Genomic DNA, 13,249 nt, shown 5'->3' with positions numbered 1-13,249 from the left:
CTGTCTTCACTTTGTTCCACAGGTGCTGGTTAGTTTTATTCTCATTTTCAGTTAGATCTCAGAATCTCTTGACTAATTTATTCACTGACCCCTTTGATCATTCAAAGGTGTGTTGTACAGTCTTCATGAATGGTTTTTGTACTTTTCTTTGGTATTGATTTCTAATTTTATTTCATTATGGTCTCTGAGGATAAGAAGGGATTTCTACTTTTTTTGTTTTATTTGAGACTTGATTTATGGCCTAAGAAGTGATCTATTTTGGAGAAAGTTCCATGGGCTGCTGAGAAAAATGTGTAATCTTCCATAGGATGGAATACTCCATAAAAGTCTGTTAAGGTCATTTCACCCATGGTATTGTTTAGTTCTCAGATATCTTTTTAATTTTTTTGTCTAGATGTTCTGTCTATTAATGAGAGTGAGTGTTTTGATCTCCCAGTATTATTGAATCTAGACCTGTTCTTTTATGCTCAGAAGTGTTTGTTTTATGAACTTGGGGATGCTGACTTTTAGGACCTATGTATTTAGAGTTGTTATGTCTTCTTGCCATAGTTTTCCCTTTATTAGTATGTAGTGACCTCTATCTCTACTAATTTTATGACTAAAATTTGCTTTGTCTGCCATGACAAGAGCTACCTCTGCTTACTTTCAATTTCCACATGTCTGGTGCACGTCTTTTTCCAACCTTTCACTTTTAGTTTATGTTGGTCTTTGGTTGTGAGGTGTGTTTCTTGTAAAAAAAAACCAGATGGTTGAAACTCACTTTGGAACTACTCAGACAAGCTATGTCTTCTGATTGAAGAGTTAAGTCTGTTTACATTTATGGTAATGACTGAGAGACATTTACTGACTGCTTATTTTGGGTAGATTCTCATGTTGATTGTGCTTTATTTTTGGCATTGTTCATCCTCAGGTTTTTATAGTTTTCTGAGTTGATCATGTTTGAAAATTTCCTAGCTCTCATGAGTTCATCATTTCCCCTTTGAGTTTCATTCTTTCATGACATCTTGTGCTTGTGATTGGTTTTCTTCTTCTTCCATGTAAAATATTTTTTTGACTATCTTGTGTAATGCATCTTGGTGAACATATAAACCACTCTAGCTTGTCCTTATCCTGGAATGTCCTTATTTCTTGATCAAAGTTGATGGATAGTTTTGTGGGATATAGTATTCTTGATTGGCAGTTAATCTCTCTCAGAGCTTAATTATAATGATATATGCTTTCTAGACTTTTAGTATTTATTCTGAGAGAGATGTGGTGATTCTTATATATTTACTTTTATATATAAGCTGGCATTTTTTCTCCTGCAGATTTCAATATCATTTATTTGTTGTCTAGTTTTGACATTTTAATTATGATACAATGTAGAGTTGTTCTTTTCTGGTCATGTCAATTTGGAGTTCAAAATGCCTCTTGTACTTTGGTGTCTATATCATTACATGGACATGAGAAATTTTCTCCTATGATATCATTGTATGTATCTTTGTATTTCAGCTTCTTCCTCCACCCTGTGAATTCTGAGGCTTGGTTTTTATATCTTGCCACAGATTTCTTATATGTTGTAGTCATAGGTATTTTTATTTCTTTGTGATTGTCTGTATGCAATATCTCCTAAATCTTGGCCTCCATCTCTGGTATTCTTTCTTCTGCTTGATCTTGTCTCCTGATATTGCTATCCTCTGTGGTTTTTATTTGATTTATTGTGGTTTTCATTTCTCCATTTCTACTTGGTATTTTTTCATAATTTCCATTTCCTCACTTACTATCTCTTCCACATTGCTGGATTTCTTTTCTAGGTCTTAAATTGACTTCCTAACTTCACTTATCTGTTTATCTGTTTATTTGAGTCGTCTTTGTCATTGATTATTTTTTAACAGTGGGCTTCTAAATTCTCTATCAGACATTTCAGTCAATTCATTATCTTTGAATTCAGTTACCTTGTTGCGGTAGTGTTTGAAAGTGTGACACGGACCTGTTTTCGTAATTCTTTTTTTGCCCTTTGATTTGTCCAAGTGCTTGGCTTCCCTTTTACTTCCTTGCATATGTGGATAATCTAGTGCAGTCACAAGGTCAAAATTCAGCAATAAACCAAACATTTGAATGAGGAAGACACAATTGTAATTCTTAACTAAGGCTGTATAGAAACAAGACTCTGGTTCCTAGGGAGGATGATCTGGAAACTTAAAATTGATTGAAAGGTATAAGGGTTAGATATTGAATAATATAGGAGATGAGCATGGAGAAGGGAAGAAGTACAAAAATAGGAAAAATGGGTGGTAAGTTTAGGAGATAATAGTATGGTAAAGCACTATACAATGGTGACAGAAAAATAGTCATTTGGGAAATGAGGAGAAAAATTAAGATATAAAGACATTTTTTGCTGACAATAAATCAACAATTTTTTAAAAGAAACAACCAAACAAAACAAATTACATGAAATTTTTAAAAAGGAGTTTATGTTTCTTGGCAAGTTTTGAGATTCCCTGTGTATTCCCCACATTCATCCCTCAAGCCAGTTTTCATGGGAACAGCTTCAGGAGGGCAGGTTTGCACTTGTGGATGGTGTTGATCTGCAAAGCTGAATTTTCTAGTAAGGAGGATTTGACCAACAGAGGAAATTCCTACCTTAAGGTGAAGGAGGGGCCTTCAAAGAAGGGGCAGCTAATACCAGGTGGTTGACACACTCCAGGGCAGTTATCTTAACAAAGCACTTTGCCAGCATAGATGTTTTAGGACTGCACAGCCATAGATAGGGAGGTGAGACTTCCTGTTGAATTGTAGAGTGATCTGAGTGGACAGGCACTCTTTCCAAAATGGGAAACTTAGTCAACATAGCTGCAATCAAATGATAGGGTGGGGCCTCCAAACTCTAAGCCTTTGGTTGCTAATGACTTCTGCCAGGATCCCCCAGGTTGCCACTCTTAAAATCTCTCCCTATTTACATCTACCTCTGGTGGTAGTTGCACAAGCAAGAACTGTGGCTCCAAGCCCTGGAACTCCCCAAGCTTTGATCCTTTAAATTCCCCAGGATGCTCCCTCTGAATGCTCACCTGCCTGCAAGTAGGTTGCATGCAGCTTCTGTAATCTGAGTTCTCTGACCTTGGAGGGTAGGTGCTTGGTTTTTGCAATTGGCCTTACTCAATGAAGCTGCTGTCACTGGATAGGGCGGGGACACCAACCTCTGGGCTACTTGTTGCTTGCAGATTGCCCCAGTCAAAACCTTTCACTCTAGCCAGGTGTAGGTAGCTCATGCCTGTAATCCTAGCTACTCAGGAAGCAGAGATCAGGAGGATCATGGTTTGAAGTCAGGCCAGCTAAATGGTTCACAAGACCGTATCTTGAATAACGTAAAAAAATCACAAAAAAGGGCTGGTAGACTGGATCAAGGTATAAGCCCTGAGTTCAAGTCCAAGTACCACAAGAAAGGAAGAAAAAAAAACCCTCTCTCCTTTGATGACACTCTCCCACACAGACTTTGTGGCTGGGAGTCTCAGAACACCTTAGGCTGTGAATTTTCAAATCTTCCAGGTTGCTGTAGTCTCCCTACAGGCTATGTACAGGCAGATTCTGTAACCTGAGCTCTCTGCTAGCAAAGGCTAGATGCTTTCTCTTTGAAATTTTCCACAAGCAGGTAGGGTATGGCTGTTCAAACACTGGCTCTTTCCCTTCCCAAGCTGTCTTTATCTTCTCAGTTCAACCCAAGTTAAAACCTCTCCATCTCCAAGTTGTGGCCATCTCCTCTCATACACTGTGGCCAGGTATCTCAAGATGCCCTAAGCTGTGATTGCTGTTTGTTTTCAAGTCCCCCTGCATACCTGAGTCTAGGTCAGGTGGCCCTCTCTCATGATGGTGCCTTTCCACAGCTCTCTGAGACATGGAGAAGGAAAGATTATATCATTTGGTCATGTCTGGCCTGTTACATGCTGAGGCAGTTACAATCCAGCTAAAGCCCTGCACTGGCTTGAAGTTTGCAGGAGGCGTAGTTTTTCTAACCCACCTAGGACTGTCAGTCTGTTGTGGAGGATATCTGGCTTACTTGTGGTGGAGGCCTCAGCTTCACCTCCTGCAAGGAGAGCTGAGATAGAGCTTCAAACTATTTCTTAATTTGCTCTGTTGCTTTTCTATTTTGTCATTCTTTTCAACTGCCTTCTCATTCTTTATGGTTTTTGTGCTCTTCCTGTCTTTTGATCTCCAGTATGTAGTCTCTTCTGTATTATAGAGACTCTTACTCAGAGTCTGGTGGACAAAATTTTTACTTTTCTGCCATCTGTGGCTTCCCCTGCCGTGGATTTTATCCTCTGAGTTAATTGGATGGTTGCATGATCTCCCTGCCTATGGTCATGCTGCCCTTTCTGTTTTTTCATTGTTTACTCATTTGTGTCACTTGTTCAGACCTGGCACACAATTTCTTCCTACTCATGAAGCTCCCTCTGACTGTTCTTACTATCAATGAAATTACCCATTTCAGCATTTATCTATGAAGTACAACTTATCTATGCAGTAAACTACTGTTCATTTTATGACTCATAATGTACAGATGTAAATTTACCTCAAAGCAGAAAGAATACCTCTTATGCATATCACCTTCCTTGAGTGAATTGAAAATATCTTTGCTTAACTGTTGATAGTATAAACTTAACTATTTGATAACACACTGATAGTTTCATATTTGAGACATTGACATAACTGGCCTTTTATTCTCAGAATATTTCAGCAATTAAATACAAAATTAACAGCATTTAAGCTAGTAGAGAATTATTCTGTCAAATACTCTTACTTTTCTTGCTAGGGAAAGTATAGACTTTGTTTCTGTCATTATATAGCCAGAACTTGCATTTATGGATTTATACCATGTGACAAACAGAAAAGGTTTTGCCTTTAGATTTCTGATATGTCACCCCATGTAACATTTATCTGTTCATAAGAATGCTTTCTAAAGGTGCCTGGCACGAATAGTTGCTGGGAATGAATTGCTTTGGGAGACTTGATTTCAGAATAAAGTTCAACATTTTCAGCTCAGTGGCTTTAACTTGCCTGATTGTCATGTCAGTTGTATTGTGCTACATAGTCATTGCCCACTGAGTAGTCGTGAGAATAAGAAATCTATAGCTTACTTTAAGTGCGCAAAAGTGCTGTTGGCTTGTGGAACTCATGAGAGTTTCTTGAAGTGCTGGAGATGCAATCGGGGCCTCGTGTTCCCCATCAGCCGCCACTTCCAATGATGTGAAGAAGGGTTCAGTGCACTTTATATAAAAGACCTATCTCTTCCACTGGCATGCAACCTGCCTAAAAGATCAACTTTATTAGAACATAAACTGCATTGTAAAATGAACGTCATCAGTACATATAGATAGCTCACTATGTGCCAACTACTCTTTGGAGTACGTTTTGAATATGCCCAAGTTTAATCTTCCCACAGTCCAGTGATGTGTAGACTGTTACTATTTTCATTAAATAGATGAAGGAACTATAACACAAAAAGTTAACTTGCTCATAAATGCATACCTAGGAAATGTTAGAGCTGGAATTCAGACCCAGGAATTCATGTATCTGTGTAGATTATGTCTCTCAAACTTTCCATGAACATCTAGTATCTATGGAGAGAACTCTGTTGATGTTTTTCATTACTGGTGTAGCTCTATGAATTTGTATATGTGAACTTTTCAACTGATGTGGTGCTTGGAATACAAAAATGTAAATGCTTACAATAAACACCTCTCCTGTTTTTTCCTGTTTTACCAATTTGAGTATCTAGTAAAATAAAAATTTTAAGAAGTATAATGTGTTTCAATACTACAGCAAGGTCAGTAAAGTTATCTTTAAAGAGCTAGACCGTTTTATTTTAGTCTGTGTGGGTTATTTGATCCCTGTTGCAATAACACAGTTAATGCTGCACTTATAGTTCAAAAGCTGCTCACAGTTTGGAGTTGAGGGGGTCTGCCCATGTCACAATATAATTTCATCCCAGAAATACTTGATAGACAGAATTGTGCCAAAATATTAGTAAAGATTTTCTCCTCTCTCTTTTAGTTTCAAGAGGCACAGGATCAACGCATGATGACCAAACAAAATATAGAGAAAATTCAAGATAATCAAAAAAGGTATGACTTACAGTGTTGGTAATGCAAATAAATAGTGTCATATTAGAACAATATCAAATAATGATAATAAGTATATATGTGTTAGGACCTGAAATTCTTATGTTACTTGAATTTAGAGTTTGGGTAGTAGCTCAGTGGCAGAGCACTTTATTTGCCTGAGTGAGGCCCTGGGCTGGATCCACAACAACAACAAAAAAGCAAAAGTAAATACCTCATTTTTAGATTGTTCCTAATTTTGCACCTTATCAACAGAACACAGTGAGAAGACCAATATAATTACCAAATCATTTGCTTTCCAAGAAAATATTTTAGAATTTATGTAATCACTCTTTCAGAAGTTTGTTCAAAATTATATGGTATTTTTAAACATTTTATGTGAGAAAAATAATTTTTAAATATACCTTTAGGCTTCAACAGAAATACTTCAAGTCAAAAGCTATTGATAAAGAGAAAATAATGAAAACTAAGCTGCTTAAGCAAGAAAGTGCAACAAACCTAGAAAATTTGGTAAGTCACATTCTTACTAATTTCTGCCACACTGTAGAGGAATATTTTTCTAGAACTATATAGGAATATTTAAAGAAATAAGAAAAGCTCATTGATAAAGGGTTTTCTGAATCCGTATTGACACCACTAGCTGCTACTACTGGCTTCCTGTGATTGTATAGAAGTTTAATTCATAAAATTCTTGGTTTTGGTTGTAAGACTTGAACAAAAGTATTGCGATTATTTTAAACCCAAATTTTATCCATACTTGCTTTTTTAGCTATTCATGCACTAATAAACCTGTAGCAGATTAACACCTTTGGCTACTGGAAATTGTTGTAGAGAAATTTGTTTAAGTACCTGCTAATATTTTAAACAAATTTTAATCCTTCGAGAAATTCAAGTGATTTTGTCTACAATCCTGAATTTATTTCATAAATTAAGGTTTTCAGTGACGTTTGGAGAATTAATTGCTTGTAATCTGTATTCTTCATCAAGAACAGATGATAGGACACTATAAATCATTTTTTGCTCAAGGGATGTGTTTTTCTCTGGAATTTTAAAGGAATACACAGGTAGCCATAGTGTCATACACTGATGATCCCAGCTACATGGAAAGTGGAATGGAATGTTCATGGTTCAAGGCCAACTTTGGGAAAAAATGCAAGACTATATTTGAAAAATAAACTAAAGCAAAAAGAGAAAGGGGCTTGGCTCAAGTGGTAAATTACTTATTAGTCTTGCACAAGACCTCAAGTTCATACCTGCTACTGCCAAAAAAGAAAGAGAAGATCATTAAAAACGTAGGTATAAATGCTCAAATTGGACAGTACAGAGTCACCTATTACTCCTAGATTTTCAGGTCAGGAAGCGATTTTATTCACCTGTGTTCATCAGGTTTTCAAGACTTAACAGTCCATCTTCAGAAAAGACAAATGCATAATTCAGAGTATCAATTTGTTGATGGAAGTGAACACTATAGAACGATTTACCGAGAAAACCATAATTGTCCTATCATTCGTGCTTTCCTTTCTAGGAAGCAATATGGCAAGATTGTTACAACTTGGAAGCATTTCTATACAACTAATAATGAACAAACTGAGAAAGAATATATGAAAATAATTCCATTTACAATAGCTTCAAAAAATTAAATACCCAGGTGTCAACTTAACAAAGGATGTGAACGACCTCTACAAGGAAAACTATAAACTTCTGAAGAAAGAGATTGAGGAAGAGTATAAAAAGTGGAGAGATCTCCAAAGCTCATGGATTGGTAGAATCGACATAGTAAATATGTCTATACTCCCAAAAGGAATCTACATGTTCAATGTAATTCCCATCAAAATTCCAATGACATTCATTAAAGAGATTGAAAAATCTACTGTTAAATTTATATGGAAACACAAGAGGCCACGAATAGCCAAGGCAATACTCAGTCAAAAGAACAATGCTGGAGGTATCACGATACCTGACTTTAAATTATGTTACAAAGCAATAACAATAAAAACAGCATGGTGTTGGCACAAAAACAGACATGAAGACCGGGGGAACAGACTAGAGGACCCAGATATGAAGCCACACAACTATAACCACCTTGTCTTTGACAAAGTTGCTAAAAATATATGATGGAGAAAAGACAGCCTCTTCAACAAAAAGTGCTGGGAAAACTGGTTAGCAGTCTGCAAAAAACTGAAACTAGATCCAAGTATTTCACCCTATACGAATATTAACTTAAAATGGATCAAGGATCTTAATATCAAACCCCAAACTCTAAAGTTGGTACAGGAAAGAGTAGGAAATACCCTGGAACTAATTGGTATATGCAAGAACTTTCTCAATGGAACCCCAGCAGCACAGCAACTAAGAGATAGCATAGATAAATGGGACTTCATAAAACTAAAAAGCTTCTGCTCAACAAAAGAAATGGTCTCTAAACTGAAGAGAACACCCATAGTGTGGGAGAAAATATTTGCCAGCTACACATCAGACAAAGGACTTACAAACAGAACATATAGAGAACTTAAAAACTAAATTCTCCCAAAACTAATGAACCAATAAAGAAATGGGCAAGTGAACTAACCAGAACTTTCTCAAAAGAAGAAATTCAAATGGCCAAAAAACACATAAAAACTGCTCACCATCCCTAGCAATAAAGGAAATGCAAATTAAAACCACACTAAGATTCCACCTCACCCCTGTTAGAATAACCATCATTAGCAACACCACTAACAACAGGTGTTGGCGAGGATGTGGGGAAAAGTGAACCCTCTTACACTGCTGGTGGGAATGTAAACTAGTACAACCACTCTGGAAAAAAATTTGGAGGCTACTTAAAAAGCTAGACATTGATCTACCATTTGATCCAGCAATACCACTCTTGGGGATATACCCAAAAGACTGTTACTCCAGAGGCACCTGCACACCCATGTTTATTGCAGCACTATTTACAATAGCCAAGTCATGGAAACAGCCAAGATTCCCCACCACTGACGAATGGGTTAAGAAAATGTGGTATCTATACACAATGGAATTTTATGCAGCCATGAAGAAGAACGAAATGTTATCATTCTCAGGTAAATGGATGGAATTGGAGAACATCATTCTGAGTGAGGTTAGCCTGGCCCAAAAGACCAAAAATCATATGTTCTCCCTCATATGTGGACATTAGATCAAAGGCAAACACAACAAGGGGATTGGACTTTGATGACATGATAAAGAGAGAGCACACAAGGGAGGTATGAGGATAGGTAAGACACCTAAAAAACTAGATAGCGTTTGTTGCCCTCAACACAGAGAAACTAAAGCAGATACTTTAAAGCAACTGAGGCCAATAGGAGAAGGGGAGCAGGAACTAGAGAAAAGGTTAGTTCAAGAAGAAATAACTTAGAAGGTAACACACATGCACTGGAAATCAATGCAAGTTAACTCCCTGTATAGCTATCCTTATTTCAGCTAGCAAAAACCCTTGGTCCTTCCTACTGTTGCTTATACTCTCTCTTCAACAAAACTAGAGATAAGGGCAAAATAGTTTCTGCTGGGTAGTGAGGGGTAAGGGGGGGTAAGGGAGGGAGCTGGTGGGCGGGTAAGGGAGGGGGCAGGAGGAAGGGGAAAGAAGTGACCCAAACATTGTGTGCACATACACACCTTTCAGCGAAGGTACAAGTGACCTTTACCATCATAGAAAAAATTAAAAATACAAATTAGTCCCATTTTGCTTGCATAATTGTCATACACATGGCGTCAAAATATTTTCATAAGCAGGAAACACTCTATTCATAAATTGCATACAGAAGTGTATTAAGGTATCAAAATTTTCAAAATGTAGGAGTACACAAACCTATTAAATTTATTTAAAAATACTGAGGAATGTTTGGCAGATTCCCAAAGAAATTAATTAGGAATGTGAAGTAGAATATTAGTCACTTTGAACTCTTCAATGTGAATCAAATTTAATACAAGATATTTCAGTCAGCTTGACTTGTAGCTCTCAACTTTTCCAGAATGTGCTCATGTCATAGGTCCATGTGCCAGAGATTACCATACTTGACATATACCACTTCAGCATGAAGAGTGTGGTTTAGGAAGAAGAGGGAGCTCTAGATTACTCAAGCCTTAAAACCACATAGCTGAGTGTACATCTGCAAGAAATTTTAGAAAAAATCTTTGTCACAGTCATGTCTCTGTAGAAAAGGAAATTCTTCATGAGATAAAGAGGTGCAATCCATAATCAGCTCCTTATGGGAAAGTCTCACATTGTGAAAGAAAAGAAGACAAAGTACCTTCGGTAGTCAATATCCTAAGGACATAGGGCCCCTCCCACCCACAAGATTGGAAAATCACTGCACTCCACATAGCATTAATAAGGATTAACATGAAATGTATGAGGTTATCTGTCTGCAGAAGTGACCCTCACCAAGGAATGCCTTCTGTGGTTATTGTCTGTAAGAAAAGAAAAAGGAAGAAAGAAAAACACAAATGACCTCAGTAAAGAAGCCAGGGCTGGAAATGTGGATCAGGGAAACTGACTTGAAATTTAAGAATTCTGAGGAAATATTAAAATGGAAATAAAAAGGATAGGACTAAACTCCAAAGGGTGCTGCAATTATTAATGAAGTGGAGAGCATGGCCACTGTTAGAAAATGTGGCTGACCAGCAAAGCAGGATAAAGACATTTAAAGGTTCTTGATCACCCTCAAGTTTTTTAGATGATAGCTTTGAAACGTCAGCATGTTTTGCAAGTATGAAATAGTGAAAAACAGATTTGTATATGAGACCACGTATTAAAGAACAGGAGAGTCCAAATGAAGGGGAGAAACAGCTTCATGGGAAAGGCACAACAAACAGGCAAATTTATGCTTTCCTGAACCATAGCAAACATTTCCATATTGCAGAAAAAGGATAAAGGGAAGGGAAAAGTTGAAACTCAAGGGAAAATGCTTATCAAGATTGAGAATATTTTTCTCATCTCAAAATCAGGTGAGAATCAAAAATTTAGTGGAAATAAGGACGTTTTTCAAAATTGAGTAGGTAAATATGATTTAAATGTACTGAACTATTAACAAAAATGTTAGTTTTACTAGATAAGTATTAGAACTCTTTAAATTTGTCACTAACAAGTGTAAATTCTTCAATTTTCTTGTAATCAAATTTTGGCAAATTGAATTTTAGAGATTATAATGCTGGAAGTATAAACCTCTTTCTGTCATTTTTTTAAAAGTCATTATTTTTATAATCTTCTCTTACTGGTGATAGATTTATAAAATGTAAACACACATTACTCAAGAAGGCATGAAAAGAACATATTTAGGAAAAGAAAGTGAGTCTCTAGACTTAACTTTATTTTTATTTTTTAAAGTATGAAGATTATAAGAAGATAGGAAAAATCGTCTTTGAGTATTGTAAAGAATTGGAGAATGAAAAGAAGAGAAATGTAGAATTACAAAATGAGCTCACTGAGTAAGACCTTAAATATTACAAAATATATGAACTGTTTGTTGGCTGATTTAACTATAATTTTTTAAAACCTAAACTCCATTTTTGTATAACTATTATACATGAATATATATTCATTCACCCCTTGTTGGGCACCCCGTCTTATACCTTTCTTTGTATATTCCTCACTTGATGGGCACCTAGTCTGATTGCTTACTTTGGCTATCGTGGGTAGTGTTGCAATGAGCAAAGGTGTGTAGGTAACTCGATTGTATGTTGGCACACATTCCTTTGCATATATGCCCAGGAGTGGTATGGCAGGATCCTATGGTTAGTCTTATGTTTCCATTTATATGTATATCATTTGTACAAAAACATATTTAATGTACCACTAACTCTTGGTATCTGTAGGGTTTGGTCCTCGTACAACTTACTATTTTAAAACCATGTATTTTTAAGCCCCTTATATAAAATTGTGTAGTATTTGCATATAACCTACTCACCTCCATGTGTATAGTGTAAATCATCTTTAGATTACCTAATAAAATGTAAATGTTGTATAAATAAGTGTTACATGGTCCTTTTTTGGGACTAATGAAAAGCAATAAGGTCTGCACAGGTTCAGTGCACATGCATTTACTTTCATCAAGTATTTTCCATTTGTGACTGGTTGATTCTTGGATGCAGAATCGACATATAAAGCAGACTGCCTTCATATGTGTTCCATACATACAAAATAGGATTAAATTAGGGATGAAGACTCAAACCAACAATCATGTTTGTACTATTAGGCACAAAGTGGAATGAGTTCAGAGTATTTATAACCCAAACCACATTTAGATGCTTTTCTTTTCCTTGTTGAGTACATGTGTTTGTTCTCTGATTCTAGTCAATATTTTCTCTCCGTTTACTGTTTTACTTGCATTTTGTCAGCATTGTGCTAGCAAAGACCTCTAGATTTCTTTGTAAAACAGTTTTCAAACCTTTCTCCATTATTTCTCTACTTGCATTTTGCATCCTTTTCCCTCCCCCTCCATTCAGACTTTTAGAATGTTTACACCTGTCTACTGTTCTAGATGAGTGAATTCCTTGATGTTTTCTTTTGGTTTTTTGTGTGTTCTGAGATGGATGCAATCTCTCTGACATGCTAAGAATGCTCTCTAAAACTGAGCTAATCCACTGTAATCCTTTTTAATGTATTTTCTGAGTCTTTTCTTTCGACACAGTGATGAAAAAATACCAAAGTGTATTTTCCTAATTTTAGAAAGCATTCACATATAAGTAAATATTTTCTTCATGTCAGATTGAAACTCTGGATTATAGCTAATGTGTAATAATATGTTAATTTTTACATAGAGATACTCAAAATAATTAATTACATATTGTGTAATTATATATTTTTCATTCTGCATATTTCTGCAGATTAAAGAAGTCCTCTAAAATTGAACGAGTTAATTTTAGTGAATACAAAAATGAAGAAAACAGTTTGGAAAGAGATGTACAAAAGCATCAATTTGAACCAGCTATTGAGACAAATAAGCTAAGTCATAAGGTAATTTTGTCATCAGTTTTGAGACACACGGCACTTAATTTTGGAAATATAAAACTTCCAATGCTTTAGTTATGAAATGAAGATTTGTATTAAATTTTACAGACTTGATATCAATGATAATATCACCTTTTTATTAAAAGGGAATGGTATTTCGTTGATTATTACTTGAACCCTGGCTGAT

At 36.0% G+C, this 13,249-nt stretch overlaps 1 long non-coding RNA gene across 1 annotated transcript; it reads left to right on the top strand.

Annotated features, from left to right (window-relative positions):
- Nucleotides 1-6,513: 6,513 nt before the first annotated feature.
- Nucleotides 6,514-13,037, top strand: LOC141416426 (uncharacterized). Its single transcript, XR_012441152.1, has 3 exons — nt 6,514-6,605; nt 11,440-11,540; nt 12,939-13,037. It is a non-coding gene; the product is annotated as an uncharacterized lncRNA (long non-coding RNA).
- The last annotated feature ends 212 nt before the right edge of the window (nt 13,038-13,249 follow it).

Source organism: Castor canadensis, chromosome 14 (assembly GCF_047511655.1).
Source record: "Castor canadensis chromosome 14, mCasCan1.hap1v2, whole genome shotgun sequence".
NCBI lineage: Eukaryota > Metazoa > Chordata > Mammalia > Rodentia > Castoridae > Castor > Castor canadensis.
This window is presented reverse-complemented; position numbering and strand designations above follow the sequence as displayed.